Source organism: Mobula hypostoma, chromosome 10 (genome assembly GCF_963921235.1).
Source record: "Mobula hypostoma chromosome 10, sMobHyp1.1, whole genome shotgun sequence".
NCBI classification, from domain to species: Eukaryota; Metazoa; Chordata; class Chondrichthyes; order Myliobatiformes; family Myliobatidae; genus Mobula; species Mobula hypostoma.
Genome location: NC_086106.1, coordinates 97,761,338 through 97,777,083, shown reverse-complemented (window position 1 = coordinate 97,777,083; position 15,746 = coordinate 97,761,338). Strand labels below are relative to the sequence as shown.

At 42.0% G+C, this 15,746-nt stretch overlaps 1 protein-coding gene across 1 annotated transcript in view; it reads left to right on the top strand.

Moving 5' to 3' along the window:
• Positions 1-15,746, top strand: part of gab3 (GRB2 associated binding protein 3) — a 125,153-nt gene that overhangs the window by 38,226 nt on the left and 71,181 nt on the right. The window lies entirely within an intron of this gene.

Sequence of the window (15,746 nt, the reverse complement as noted above, 5' to 3'; positions counted from 1 at the left end):
AACCGCAATGAACAAGACAGCTGAGCTGGAACAAGAATGTCCTTATTAAAGTCTGCCACCACAAGCAACATTGGTTGCCACCTCAGAGCAGGACTAGAACAGAATTGTTAGTAGATGTTATTGTGATTAGAGCCAATGAATAGTTAACCATCGCCTTCCTTCCTGGATAGAGCTGAATATGTTTGTGAAATCTCATTGTTTTCCATCCACTATTATGTTGAGATGCTACCTCACATTTCTCTATTCAAAGTTGAAGTAACTCCATTCCATATTTTTCCCATTACCAACTGTATCTGAGTCACCACGGCAAACCAAAGGGTCATAATTGGGTAATCTGTATCCATCTACATGGTTGATGACTGTAGTATGCAACCCACATGCTTGTACTGCGATCCATTGTTCTACAAAGTATGTGAAGAGTCAGCCCATTGAGATGCAGAAGCAAAGCTTCAACTGCTGGGACCTTTCAAGTGGAACGTCAATTTTTATGCTGTACAACCTTGCTATGGTGAGGAGGGGCAGTCATACACACTTGTTTGGTTAGCAGATGAGGAGATAAAGGGAGGCGACAACCTAGGCAATATGCCTCTTGATATAAATTTTACAAAGACGAGTAGCCACAGACCTACTTCCCCAGTCAGCAGCAGTCCTCACCTTCCCTGTGACAGGATCTGCTTGGTCACAATGCAGTAAATGCTAAATTAAGTAAATAAGTTCAGCCCACTTTGCATATAGTTTTTATCAGAATTGGCGCACTGCAGCTGTTATGCAACATTAATACTGTCAATGCCACCCTGCACCCTGACTATCCTTGTTCACCCCCTTAATGTCTGTTTACCACATGCTCTTGCAGACCAATTCTACATCAAGCTTCCTCAATGGCTCAGCATAGCTGGGGGAAAGGATGTGTCTTGCTTTGAAAGAGACCAGACACAGCGGTGTCATGAAGTCAAAGGTTTGTGACTTGCTTTGGAAGAGACTGAGCACAGCTGGGGTCATGGAGTCAAGGGTTGTGACTTGCTTTGGAAGAGATTGAACACAGCTGGGGTCATGGCCTTGAACAGATGACTGAGTTTCCACTGCTGAACCCATATATGTCAGCTACTGCTCATGCCACTTTGAAATGCGACATTGAGGATCAGATGCTGCATCGTAGCTGAGTCCACACAAGTATGCAAATGGTTTGGTCACCAGTTCCTAGGTGGAAAGTATGGATCAAGCTCAGTAGAAACCTTTGCAAAAGCTGGTGCTGAAGTTCGCATTTTTTCAGATTGAACACAAGTTTTCTGATAGGCTTCTCAATGCAGTAAGCATTTGTTTGCATTTCCATTAGCTAATTAAGTCTCCAGCCAAGCCCTCAGTGAGAAAACTCAAGTGCAACTTTGTCCGTTGGCAAATTAATATCTATATTATCTCTGTCACCTCTCCAGGTTGCATGTGAAGAGTACAAATGTTTCTTAGGATCATAAAATCATAGGAACATACTATGCAGAAGCAGGTAACACCGACCCATCCCCATACTTACTGCCGTAGAATCTATATTTCACTGCAATCAGATTCCACTTCTATCCTGCACTATAAGTTATACATTATGTCTGTATAATCTGTGGCATCAGAAAGTATATACTAAAGTCATGATGTATTTTCATCAAAATTCCTACCTGCTGTACATACAGGTGATTGGACCACTTGCATATGTGTTTGACTAAAGGCTCGATTATACTGCCCCAGTAATTGCCAGTGTCGTCTTCTATCTTCCCCATCAAATTCAGGTATGCTGTCCCTTGGAGTTAGATGCTCCTATATTTAGTAGTGTGAGGGAAAGTATGCGCAGAGTGTTCTATAGTCTAAACAAATAAAAAGTTTCCAGTGTTTTGTGTGTGTTGTGTTGAATAAAGCTTTGTCATAGTTGAGAGTTAGCAACATGTACAAATTCTGAAATGTGGCCATGAGGCTTGCAGCATCCCTGCACGTGAGAGAGTGGGATGAGTAATAGATCCAATTTCCCCCGGGATCAATAAAGTATGACTATCACTGTATGTACCTATTTGATGGAATTTGTCAGTAATTGAATAATAGGGTGTTTACTAGGATGTAAGATATTGACCTTTACCACTCACATGAGGTCACTTACAGCTCAGAGTCCACATCTTCAGGACACATTTCCTGGCACTAACGCTTTTTCTCGACTTCCTGCTGGTGAAAGTCATTGGAACTCCAATGGGCATCATCTCAAAACCTTGAAATCCATCCTCTCCCATGTTAAGCCAATGAGTCATATTTTCTCAATTGGATGGGCTTTCCATATGCCTACTCGCAGAAACTTGGGCGGTTTGGTAGCATAGTGGGTAGCATATTGCTTTACAGTACCAGTGACATGGATTAAATTCTTGCCACTCTCAGTGAGGAGTTTGTACGTCCTCCCCATGACTCTGTGCGTTCCCTCCTGGTGCTCTGGTTTCCTCCCATAACCCAAAGACGCACCGATTGGTCATTGTAAATTGTCCCGAGAAAGGTTAGGGTTAAATCAGGGGTTGCTGGGCAGTAAGGCTCAAAGGGCCATAAGAGAATATTCCTCGCTGTATTGCAATAATTTTTTAAAAACTCGAGCACCAATTTTAAGTGGTGCAAGGTAGATTTGCCTGAACTTTGCCTCTCTTGCTGATTAATCCAGCCAGTCAGATGTACGACTGGTGTTAGCTTGATTCTAAAATTCCCAAAGTGAACATGAAGTTAAAAGCTGCTTGGTTTGCAATGAATGAGTGTGCATTACTCATGCATTGCAATCCCCATATCGGTTTTTAGTGCTGTTAAATGCAGACTCCATTATGGCAACTGTAGGGTAGCCAGCTTCTGCTGACCAGGACATGCGTAATAAATATCTTGTCCCATCTTGACCGATAATAAAATCAAGACTGTTGGTAGTTTGGATTCTGATGAAACCTGTGGTCAAGAAACATATTGCAAACTTAACAGAAACACCTTAAAGAACTTCCACCTTATTGTGGTTTTGCACGAAATAAAAATGAACACAGCAAAACACTTACTGTACTTCTTCCCACTTTTATCTATGTAAATAATATTTTACCTATTGCTTATAAGAGCAACAAGACACATTTATCTTTGCTCATCTAGGCAAATCTTTGCAATTCTAACCACAAGGAGGCAAAAAAGGGAAATATTAATAACTACTTGGCAAAACCCAACTAGCATGCTTATTTTACATTGATCTAGATGTCTTTGATGTTTGAGTCTAGCCAATGCTAACTATGCTGTTGAATCAGATGTATCAGCAAGAGACCAATAAGTTGAGTGGCTAACACTCATAAAAGCCAGCAGGCATCTGTAAAATGTACTCAACATGTGTCAAGGTTGGCCCTGTCAGGAAAGTGTTGATGTGAACCATTGTGCCAAAAGGCGTCAATGTCTTCAGAAGAGTAGGAGTGAAGATTAAAATCCATCCTCACTGCATAATTAGGGTCAAAAATACTATTCTCATTGACAAACACTATAATTTGGTTAAATACTGAAATACTTAGCACATTGCAAACAAGCGAATCCTAAAATGAGGTATGAAATTATGCCTTTGGCTCAATAGAGAGATTCTCTTGTCAAGTAACGAACAATTTTAAGCTGGGTGGGTTCAGACTTTTAATTCCTTTATTATCTGCGCATTCTCTTCCTGTTCTTGCTCTGATACCTGTGGTATGCTTGAAGGATTGGAACAGTGCTGGCAGACCACCAGAACAATAAAATGTAAGCACAGCCTTATGCTAATGTGGGCCCAGATCCATATGGCTTGGCGTGAGAGTTGAGAGCTCTGGGAGTATCCTCAGGCGGTGTGGTCTAAGGTCCTGCTGTGAGTTCCAAAAGGGATTTCACATTGGGAATGGTATCATCCGTTGCGCTTATGGGATGGAACAAAAGTGGCTTGCAAAACTTGACAAAAGTTGTTAGGTTCCCTGACCAAATGTGGAAGTATTTGGTCAAATATTAAGAGAGGGATGAAACAATGTGGAATTGACCTTAAACACAAGAGATTCTGCAGATGCTAGAACTCCAGAGCAACACACAGAGAATATTGGAGAAACTCAGCAGGTCAGGCAGCAATCAATGGAAATGAAAAAATAGTGGGCATTTCAGACTGAGACCCTGTTTGAGGACTGGAAGTGCGGAGGGGGAAGAAGCCAGAATAAAAAGGTGGGGAGGGGGAGGGGAAGGTGATAGGTGAAGCCAGGTGGGTGGGAAAGATAAAGAGCTGGAGACATAAGAATCTGAATGGAGAGAAAATTGACCATGAGAGAAAGGGAAAGAGGGGCACCAGGGAAGGTGATAGGCAGGTGGGGGAGAAGAGGTAAGAGGCCGGAGTGGGAGTTTCCAGTCCTGAAGGAGGGTCTTAGCCCAAAATGCCGACTGTTTAGTCATTTCCACAGATGCTGCCTGACATGCTGAGTTCTTCCAGCATTTTGTGTGTGTTGTTCTCGAACTGATCTTGATTAATTATCACACCAGAAAGAAAGGCCATCTGATTGAATATTTTAGTGAAGGAATCTCTAACAGTTACTATTTCATTATAATCCATTGTCTAACTCAATAATGAAAATCACTTTATGTGTCTAACTAGTTTCATGAAGTAAAAGTTTTATGCAAATATGAAACATTATCTTCCATTCTTTCTAAGTAGAAACTAAACATCAAACTGTCACATATAGCCATGGGGACAGATCCACTTTGCACAATCTCCTGTTTATGTTCCTTTTCAGTTAAGAACATTTGGTCTTTCCAGATCATATGATATAAGTCTGAGTGTTACACATGGAACAGGATGATCTTTTGTTGACCTTTTTGTTACAAAAGGTTAGGCGTGAACACCACTTGCCAAGACTCTGAAGAATCAAAAGAATTTTCATTCCATTATTTTATTAAAGTTAGAAACATATTTATTTTATCAAAACTATGGCTTCTGGAAAATTTGGTTTGTGTTGTTGAAATGAGAAAACTTCTGGCTAACTGCCCAAGAAAGGAGGCCAACTAGGAAAATATAACTCATTTTTAAAATCATAAATAATTTATTTATATGTGTTGTATTGCTTGATAGCCTCTAGATTTTAAACATTTCAATACAATACCACTCAGTTCCAGGTGCCTTATGCTGTACTGACATTTGAAAGATTTAAAGAAGTAGTGTTAAATAAACATATTTTGTGGATAATAGTATGCTGTTTCTTCGCACACTGTTTTGCTTTAAATATGATTTGAACGAGGGTGAAGTGTTGGAAGATGTGAATTGTTCAACTCTAACCACATTTAGACTACTTACTGTAAACTTACTTAGGCAGCAACTTTATTTTAATTCTGAATGACATTACACTATCCTTTTTTCCATACTTATTTCAACAGTGGTTTGCTCACTAACCAGTTTCTATTTGATAGTTTGTTGAGATGTGTTAAGGGTGCAACTGTAGATAGTGTTGATGAAAATTATCTAAAATGCTTGTTAGACAATGATGTGAGATGAGTTGAGGGGTTATTACATAGCTGGGCTTCTTTTCTGCCTGAATATAACTATGGACTTAAGTTTTATAAGGCTCCGGGGGTTTAAAATTTCTATTCAAATCACTAAAGTGCCAATGGAGAACTGATATGACAGGGCAATCAACCATATGTTAATGTTGAAATGTAACTAAAGAGCTGATGTTCTATTTCTCTCAGCCAGAGAACAATGCCAGAGATAGAAATCTGAGCAGGACCTGCCAACAAAATACTGTTCCCAATAAGCACTTGTAGTAAGTAAAACAATACAATACCCGAAGCTAAAATTATACTACAGTTAGATCAGCCTGAGATTGATATCTGTTGTGTAAGAAGCAATCTTAATATGTTCAGTTCTATTACATTTATTTGGCATCAGGAGAGTTAAGTTCTAGGCTAAAAGTCATTCATATTTGCAATAAAATATCTGACAAAGTAGGTTGCAGATGTGTTTGTGTTCACAGAGAAAGCAGAGTAGTCAAGAAAAATAATACTGCAGATATTTTGGGATGTTTACCTCCAAATTTAAACTTTGCTGGATTGGAGTTGGACTGTTACACAATGAAATGTGTATGAAATTACTGAAGGTAGATATGTACCACACTGCTTTAGTGCACCTTAAGTATTTCACTTCCTTTGTGTGGTTCATGTAGAGTAACAACATCAATTCTTGAACTGCACAGGCATTTTTGTGGCTTTGCAGTGCAATCCCTTTTGTAACTGTGCTCATAAAGTCTGAATAAAAATTTAAACAACTCACCTCCTTTGTGCTGTTAAGATGATATCGGCCTACTTTCTTCCACAAATCTTTCCCTTTGATAATCTACATTATCTTTCTTTCCCTATAACGGAAATGTTGTTGGAACATCACAGGAGAAATGGTAGATATATATGACTTCAAGCGCACTGGGGCAGTCCCAAAGCTGTGTCAATGACTCCTCCTGCCTTGGATTTGATATCGAGTTGTATAATTCTGACTAAATTGCTTGCAAAATGCATTGAATCCTCCACAGAATTGCTAGTGTTGGCGGCAGAGCAAGCAAAGAAATGGCTCAAGTCTAAAAACAAGGGAAGTTGGGGGTTGAGTGATTGGGGAAATTCACCTCTTTCCTGCTCCTGCTCATCAGTCAGTGTTGTCTGCTGGAAATTATACATGTGTATGAATGTTAGATACGTGGGTTATGACCAAAATGGCTGCAATGGCTTACCACTTTAGAGCGAGGGTGTTTATTAGATGCGTCAAAAATCAAACTTACAAAGATGGTGAAAATAGTGAAAAGAAAACTGTCGATATTTACAAAAAGATATCTACCCAAAAACACAGTAATAGCTCCATATTATTTTCATCCTGTGTCAACTCCTGGCAGTCCCTATCTCTTTTTTACTAGGGCGATGAGGTTTTTCTTACATTAGGATATACCATCTTTAATTATAAATTATGTTAATTTAAGGCTACTCATAAATCAGAATCTAATGCATCGCATATAGCAATTACAATGATATTACAATGATATCAGTTACAGTGATATTAAAAATTGTTACTGCTAAAGAGTGCAGCATTACCAGTGGTGAAGGAAGTGAGGAGGAAGAAGAAATGGGGCTGGTGCAATCACCAGACCGGTGTTGTCAGCTGATAACTGAAGTTGGCCATCAAGGCTGTTGGAGACCATGTTGGGGTCCAGAAGAGTATTAATTTTTTAAAAAGCTGAAACATTCCTGTTTTCCAGCAGCATGGAGTGGTTCCCTTAAAGATTACCAATATGATAGCTTGTCCCACTGGACAGAGAAAGCATGACCTATTGACGATAGCAAACTAGGCCCACACAACAAAAATAGACCGTAATGCTTTCGCACAGAGGCAAGAAGATTCCTTTAGTTTGAAGCAGGAACACTGGCCACTCAGCATGCAAATTGAAAGCAGAATCAGATAGATGGAAGGTGATTAATTATCCTTTCACTGCAGGCAACTCTTTCTACCATGTAATTTACTCAGAGGAAAACCTAATCTCCCTTACCTCACTGACATAATTTGTTTTCCAAATAAAGTGCTTCTCGCTATTCCTGGAAGTGATCCACCACAAAGTCTATGTGACAAGCCGAGCTGCGTACATGTGGAATAATCTAGAAATCCTCAAGCCATCAGAGAAATGGAGGCACACCATATTAATCGACATGTATACATTGTCACATATGACACATGCACATACAGACTTGGACACATATAAATATATATAATGCATGCACAGATGTGCATTTGTATATGTATATGCGACTTAAAAAATTAGAGATTCTGTACAACTGTCAAGCAGATCAAAACAGAGCTACAAGAAAGATAGCAATGCTGGGAATCTGGGCTAATATACACAAAACACTGGAGGAACACAGCAGGACAGGCAGCACTTATGGAGGAAAATGAACAGTTGACATTTCAAGATGAGACCCTTCATCAAGAGTGATAAATCAGATTAGATTAGTTTATTGCCATATACAGCAAGGTACAATGAAATTCGTTATGAACCCATATGGTATAGACTATGTTTTCAAGATGGCACTGAGTTGTAGTCTCCGTCAAAATCATGGCTCAGACTTAGTTATTTTTTTAAGTTTGTACTGAAGGTTTTATGATACTAAATGATCAGAGCAATGTGACTCAGCAAAATCAACATTCTTTGGCATATTCAGTATTTCAATCCTGAAGAAAGGTCTCGGCCTGAAACTTAAATTGTTCATTCATTTCCATAGATGCTGCCTGACCTGCTGGGCTCCTGCCGCATTTTGTGTGTGTGTTGTTCAGTATTTGCTTCCCCATACACTCTAAAGACATGTTCTGGAACATCAGAAATTGCCAATGGATTTGTCATGGAGTCAATAGGAGGAGAGGTCTGCTTACCCTTGTCAACCCTCATTCAGAGAGACTATTTTCCTGACAACAGACATCCCACCTCTCCCGGAAGTTCCGGGAGTCTCCCACATATTAATAGTGGCTCCCTGATGCCCGCAAATTATATACAATGTCCCGGTAATCAATTTTTTTGAGAGCGACCACGAGAGAGCGCCAGAGAGACCGCGAGAGCGAGTGAGCGTGAGAGCGCGCGCGAGAGCGACCACGAGAGAGACAGCGCGAGAGAGACCACGAGAGCGAGCGTGAGGCGACCACGAGAGAGAGAGCGCGAGAGAGACCACGAGAGCGAGTGAGGGTGAGAGCGCGCGCGAGAGAGACCACGAGAGAGAGAGAGAGAGAGAGAGAGAGCGTGCCATGGGAGAGTGTTCCAAAAAAAGAAAATATAAATCGTACGTCACCCCAGACTACACTAAAGTGTACCCCTGCCTAACAGAGGTCAAAAATAATGACAGTGTTGCTCGCTGCACAGTTTGCAACAGTGACTTTTCTATTGCCCAAATGACTGTAAAAGATACGTTGAGGTGAGTTTAACAGGTGTCATTCGTTCATTAGCATAGCTAACGTTATTTAAACTAGCTGGCTAGCTGCTAAGGAGCTACTCTATTGCAGACATCCCACCTCTCCCAGAAGTTCCGGGAGTCTCCCGCAAATTGATGGTGCTACCTCCCTGAAATGAGTTTTTGCAGGGTGGGATGTCTGTGACAAGAGGAATGAAATCTCAACTCCCAAAGCTGTATGTGGTTATTCACATCTTAAGAACAGAGCTCTCACTTAACAATTCTGCTGATATTCCCCTGGCTTGGCAGAAACACCATCCATGCATATAAGGCACGAGTACAGCACACTGGTCGGCATGATGCACCTCATGCCCAATGACTGGATCTGGCTTGGGTCATAGTGGGTGAAATCTGCCTCTATGGTGCACATCAGCCCACTGTCAGCTCACCTAAGACTAATGTCCTGGAGAACGGGCGCCCAAGTCATTTCAGACCCTGTGAGGGTAGAATCTGTATGAATGAGAAGATTGTAGTTAAGCAAGCCAAGCGTCCTGACAAACTTACCTCAGCTCAACCAGATTTAGGCAAGTCGATCTTCATTCACTCAGCAGATGATTATTCGTTGTCACCTTCCATCAAAGATGAGGTCTTCTTTCAAATCATGAAGCATGTAGTAAAGATGAATCAACCAGATGGGTAGCTCCTTTTCCTTTTCACTCTGCCAAATTAGATTAGATAAGATTTAACTTTATTGTCATTGTGCTGAGTACAGGTACAAAGCCAATGAAATGCAATTAGCATCTAACCAGAAATGCAAAAGAATAGTATTATTTACAGAATAACTGCGAATCAAAAGTAAGTGCTACAGCATATAAATATATAAGTACTGAGACTGTATAATATGGGTGCAATACTGCTTAGCGCTGTGATGTGAGGTTCAGCAGGGTCACAGCCTCAGGGAAGAAGCTCTTCCTGAGCTTGCTGGTGGGGGAGCGGAGGCTCCTGTAGCGTCTACCGGATGGGAAGAGAGTAAAAAGTCTATGGTTAGGGTGAGACGCATCCTTGATAATGCTTTTCGCCCTGCCCAGGCAGCGTTTATGGTAGATGTTCTCAATGGTGGACAATTGGGTGCCGATAATCTGCTGGGCAGTTTTCACCACCCGCTGGAGTGCTTTGTGGTCTGATATGGGACCATTGCCATACCACACTGAGATGCAGTTGGTGAGTATGCTCTCAAAGGTATAGCGGTAAAAGTCCGTCAGTATCCTGGCACAGAGGTGAGCTTTCTTGATGCTCCGCAGGAAATAAAGGTGCTGTTACGCCTTTTTGATCAGGATGGAGGAGTTCAGGGACCAGGTGAGATCATTGGAAATGTGGACACCAAGGAATTTGAAGTTTGATACACGCTCCACTACAGCTCCGTTGATGTAGACGGGAACATGAGTGTGGCTCCTAGCATGCCTGAAGTCCACAATGATTTCCTTGGTCTTCTGGGCGTTAAGGGTCAAGTTGTTATCGGCACACCACATGGCCAGGTGCTGGACAGAGAGCAGGCCCGCAATCAACTCGTTTCCCTCATTCACACATTGAGAAGGAAACCAGAAATGAAAGATCATTGTGCAGAGCTCATGGAAAGACTTCTCAGGAACAATCATGTCGAGTTAACGCCTTCACTGTACCCCAAAAAGAAAACCAGTATTTGCCTAACTTTGGTGGTCAGCACCACCAGAAATCTGCACTAGTATGAATTGACTTTGATTCAAGTGAAAATTTCAGAGGCAAATCCTTAAGCAATGTACTACTGTGGCGTCCAAACCTCTGCTTGGAGTCCTCACACACTTCAGAACTGAGTTCATCACACTGAAAACAGACATTGAACAAATGTTCCACAGCTTCCTAGTGAGAAAGGATCATCAAGACCACCTCAGATTCTTGTGTTTTTGTGACCACCAATTGGTTTGTGAGCAACACCTGGATTCAATTTTGCCGCTGTCTATAAGGAGTGTGACCAAGTGGGTTTCCTTTGGGTGCTCTGGTTTCCTGCCACAGTTAATTGGTCAGTAAATTGTCCTGTGATTAGACTAGGGTTAAACGGGGGTACAGCTCAAAGGGCCAGAAAGGCCTATCCTGCGCTGTATCTCGATAAATAAATAAAAATAAATATCAAGGCTTGAAGTCCATGCAGCTATTCTAGCAATTAAGATGGCAGAGAGGATACCTGAAGAGCTGGAGACAGAACTAGATGATATCAAGTTCTTTACTGAGAGTAAGGTTGTGTTTTTTTGTTATTTAATGAAACAATTGGATCCAATGTATCAGGTGATGAACTCAGGAGAGCTAATGGACTTAGGTACCTACTAATCTCAAGCCAGCCGATCATGCCACATGGGGCCTCCGGGTTAATCAGCTCCCCCTCTCCTCATAATTAATTAGCCAAGCAGGATGACACCCAGCAGGAAGAACATCAAGGCCAGTATTTTCAAAGTCAGAGTTGTTAAAGACTGGGTAGTAAAACCTTTCAAGACCAGTCTCTGAGACACTTATAACTGATTTTAACTGACATGTGGCTGTTGTGATTTACTATTTATTGTTATGTTTATTAATTAGTGTTGCGTTTGTTATGTTATGATTGCACTGCCCCTGAGAAACGCTGTCTCATTCTGCCCTGCAGAGCTGATGTATGGTTAGAATGTCAATAAAGTTTTCTGAATCTTTGAATCTTGAATTTAATGAAATGATCATTTGATTTTTAGTTTCAGTAGTTACATTTGACAGCTTATGTATACCAAGCAGGGAGCGCTCTGGCCTCTAGAGCTGAATTTTGTTTTGAATTTAGTTCATTTTGTATGAACATCACTTCCTGTGCGTAACCTTTATTTTATATAATTTCCCGTGTGGATTAATTTAGATTTCATTTTGAAGCACACGGTGGAAAGGCATCTGTGCCACCCTCTCTTTATTTGCCCTTGAAACAGCAATCTCTATGAGTCCGCCAATGGGTTTTGACCCGAAATGTCTTTTGTATTTGTTGTGTTTGTGACCTGGTTACACAACAATGCTATTAATAAAAACACTGGAGACCGGAGCTAAGGTTCATGGTTCTTTACTGGCAGAAACTGAACTCAGCACACACATACAGATCAATACGCGCCTAATAGTGCATGCAATGACGTGTCCCTACAACATAAAGTAGTCCCTTATTATACTGTAGGCCATACAGTGCACTCCTCCCCTTTTATTTTAATAGTGTATCAACTGTTTTATTTTACTGGCTCACTTTGCTAAACAAATATGTCTACCCTTAACATACAAATGCTTACCATTTGTTAACTTAGTAACTTAATATCAAATCATAACAAAGTATCATAATAATACAAATTATTACAAGCCCCTTTTTTCCCTTTTGGCTTTTTTACTTTTTTTACTTTTGGTTTAAGACCCATTTATAACTCAAGTCTCTGGGGAGGTCTCCTCTGCCTCTCCGGGTAACGTCTGACTTGAAATGTTTGCTTCGGGGAATAAGTTTCCACAGGTAACTCAGGTGGGTCCTCAGCACTGATGACAGGCTCATCGGCTGATGTGGTCACAGCAGGAGTGTTTGTTTCTATGTCCAGGGAGTTCGGGCAAGGCGTTGTCATGTTTTTCACCTGAGCATTCAGGATTTGATCCACATGACGTGCTTCTATGTCATGAGAGTTTGGGCAAGGTGTTGTTGTGTTTTTCACCCGAGCATCCAGGATGTGGTCCACTTGCCGTCTCCATACGTTCTCTCCCACCTGTACTCTGTACATCGGTGGCCCGTCTATGGCAGAAATTATACCCAGCTGCCACTTTTCAGTCTGGTCATCACGTGCATGAACTGACCCACACTGAAGCTCCGTGTTGACTTAGCATTCAAGTGTTTGAACTGTCTGTTCTCCACATCACGCCGTACATCTGGTTTGAGAAGATCCATGCGGGACCTCAGGTTCCTGTTCAGAAACATCATCACTGGAGTCTGGTTAGTGGGATTGCATGTACTGCATTACGATAGGCAAGGAGGAAGTTGTCTATCTTGTGTTGTAGTGGTGGACTTTCACTGTCCCTTGCCTTGAGGGCTTTCTTGAATATTTGTATAAATCTTTCAGCCAAGCCATTTGTGGATGGATGGTAAGGAGCCAATGTAAAGTGCTTGATTCCATTGTTCTTCACAAAACCTTGGAATTCTTCAGAGACAAAATGTCATCCGTTGTCTGTGCAGATTTGTTCTGGTATGCCATTCCTGACGAACATGGCCCTCAGCACTGTAATGGTCTTTTCCGATGTGGTTGTCTTCATTTTGATGACCTCTGGCCATTTGGAATGTGCATCAATGGCGATTAAAAAGATAGATCCAGCAAAGTTGATATGCACTCGTTGCCATGGTGATGAGGGCCACTCACACGGATGGAGAGGGGCTTGTGGTGCTGTGTTCTGTATCTTTTGACACCCAGAGCAGTTCTTGGTCACGTCCTCAATCTGTTTATCGATTCCTGGCCACCACACATAGGCACAGGCAAGACTTTTCATCTTCACGGGACCCAGGTGCCCCTCGTGCAGTTCCCGCAGCACTCTGGTGCGTAGCTTGGGAGGAATCACAACTCATGAGCCACAGATTAGTGTTCCCCAACACACTGACAACTGCTCCTTCCTTGCTGAGAAGGCTGAAAACAATGTGTTGGCCCACGCTGGCCACCCCCTTACCATGATGTCATACACTTTTGACAACATAGGATCATTGTGCGTTTCTCTTTCAGTGAGGCTGTTTGTCACTGGTAATCGTTCAACTATTGTTGGGTGAAAAACCTCTGCTGAATCTATTTGTGTAGTTATCTCGGAAGTCGGCAGTGGTAAATGTGACAAATCATCTGCATTGCCATGTTGCTTGGTCCCCTTGTGTTCAGTGTCATACATGTGACCTCCTAAGAAAAGAGACCATCGCTGCAGCCTTTGTGCTGTCATCACTGGAACGCCTTTTCTTGGACTGAAGATTGACACGAGAGGCTGATGATCAGTCAACAGGGTAAACTTTTGGCCATACAGGCAGTGACTGAATTTCTTGACTCCCTACACGAGGCTTAGGGCCTCTCTTTCAATCTGTGCGTAGCTGCGTTCAGCTGAAGTTAGCATTCTTGAGGCAAAGGCTATTGGTTTTTCAGAGCCATCTGGAAACTTGTGCGATAACACAGCTCCTATTCCATGGGGTGAGGCATCACAAGCCAGTCGGATTGGCAAGGAGGGGTCAAAGTGCGTGAGCACCCCTTCTGAAGTTATGAGTCTTTTAGTTTCTTGAAATGCTTTCTCACAGCTCTCAGTCCATTTCCTTTGTCTTCTTGTCTGTAATAGTGAATTTAATGGGTGTAGGACTGTGGATAGGGTAGGCAAGACCTTGTGGTAATAGTTCACTAGTCCAAGATACGCTCTCAGCTGAGACACATTTTTGGGTGGTGGTCCCTTAAGCACCACTTCTATCTTGTCTTGAGACATGTGTAAGCCATCCTTGTTGATCACATGCCCACAGTATGAGACTTCCTTTTTGAAAAACTCACATTTCTATTCATTAGCTCTGAGCCCATATTCTCGTAACCTGGTGAGCATTTGTTCAAGGTTAGAAAGATGTTCGTCGTCATCTTTGCCGGTGAGAATGATGTCATCAGGTAACACTGAGTCCCTGGAATCCCCTGCAGGACCTGGTCCCTTGCCCTTTGCCAGGTTGCAGGAGCTGATGCTATCCCAAACACCAACCTGTTGTACTGGTAAAGTCCTTTGTGTGTATTTATTGTCAGGTATTTCTTGGATGCTTCATCAATTTCCATTTGGAGATAAGCCTGGGTCAAATTTGATTTTTGTGAAATGTCCCCCTCCTGACAGGGAAGCAAAGATGTCCTCAATACGAGGGGGTGGATACTGTACTGTGCAGAGAACTGGGTTAACAGTCACTTTTAAATCACCAAATATGCACACCTTGCTTGGTTTTCCTGACTTTGTGCTGGAGGTTTTCTTCATCACTGGAACAATAGGCGTGGCCCATTCACTCCAATCCACCTTTGACAGGACCCGAGTCTGCTCCAGATTTTTTAGCTCTGCCTCTACTGTAGGATGGATTGCGTATGGCACTGGTCTGGCTTTGTGAAATTTTGGACATGCATTTTTCCTCAATCTCAATCCTTGCCTTCATGTCCTGAAGTGTTCCTTTTCCTTTCATGAACATTTCCTCAGTCATCAAGTATTTGTGACAGTCTCTCAGATATAGTCTTGTTGCCCTCCTTTGCTGACATATCTAGTGCCTTGATGGTGTGCCAATCCAACTGGATTTTCCTGAGCCATTCACGTCCCAGCAACGGTGGTCCTCCATTTTTCAGTACACAGAGGTTCAGTTGCTGTGTTTTATCTCCGTAGGTCACTGTCACTTTAATTTTGCCTTCAGGATGCACCTTCTGTCCTGAGTTTGTCTTTAGTAGAAGTTTAGATCGTTTCAGAGGTATGTGCGAAAACAGTCGTTTGTAGTCACGTACAGAGGTCACTGTTAAGCCTGTGTCCAACTCCATTTTCAGTCTGTCACCTGCCACTTGTGGAGTGATCCATATTACTCTTCGATCATCTGTCTCTTTCACGTTGTGAAGTTGCCGACAAGACAACTCACTCTCATCGGAGTCATTTTCATCAGAGCTGCTTTCATCAGAACTGCCTTCTTTCATTTTGTGTACCTTGTTGTATTTTCCTTTCTGGGGTTTCTTGTTTCCCTGTATTTTGTCCTTTTTCTGCTGTTGACTAGCTTTGCACACTCTGCCAGTGTG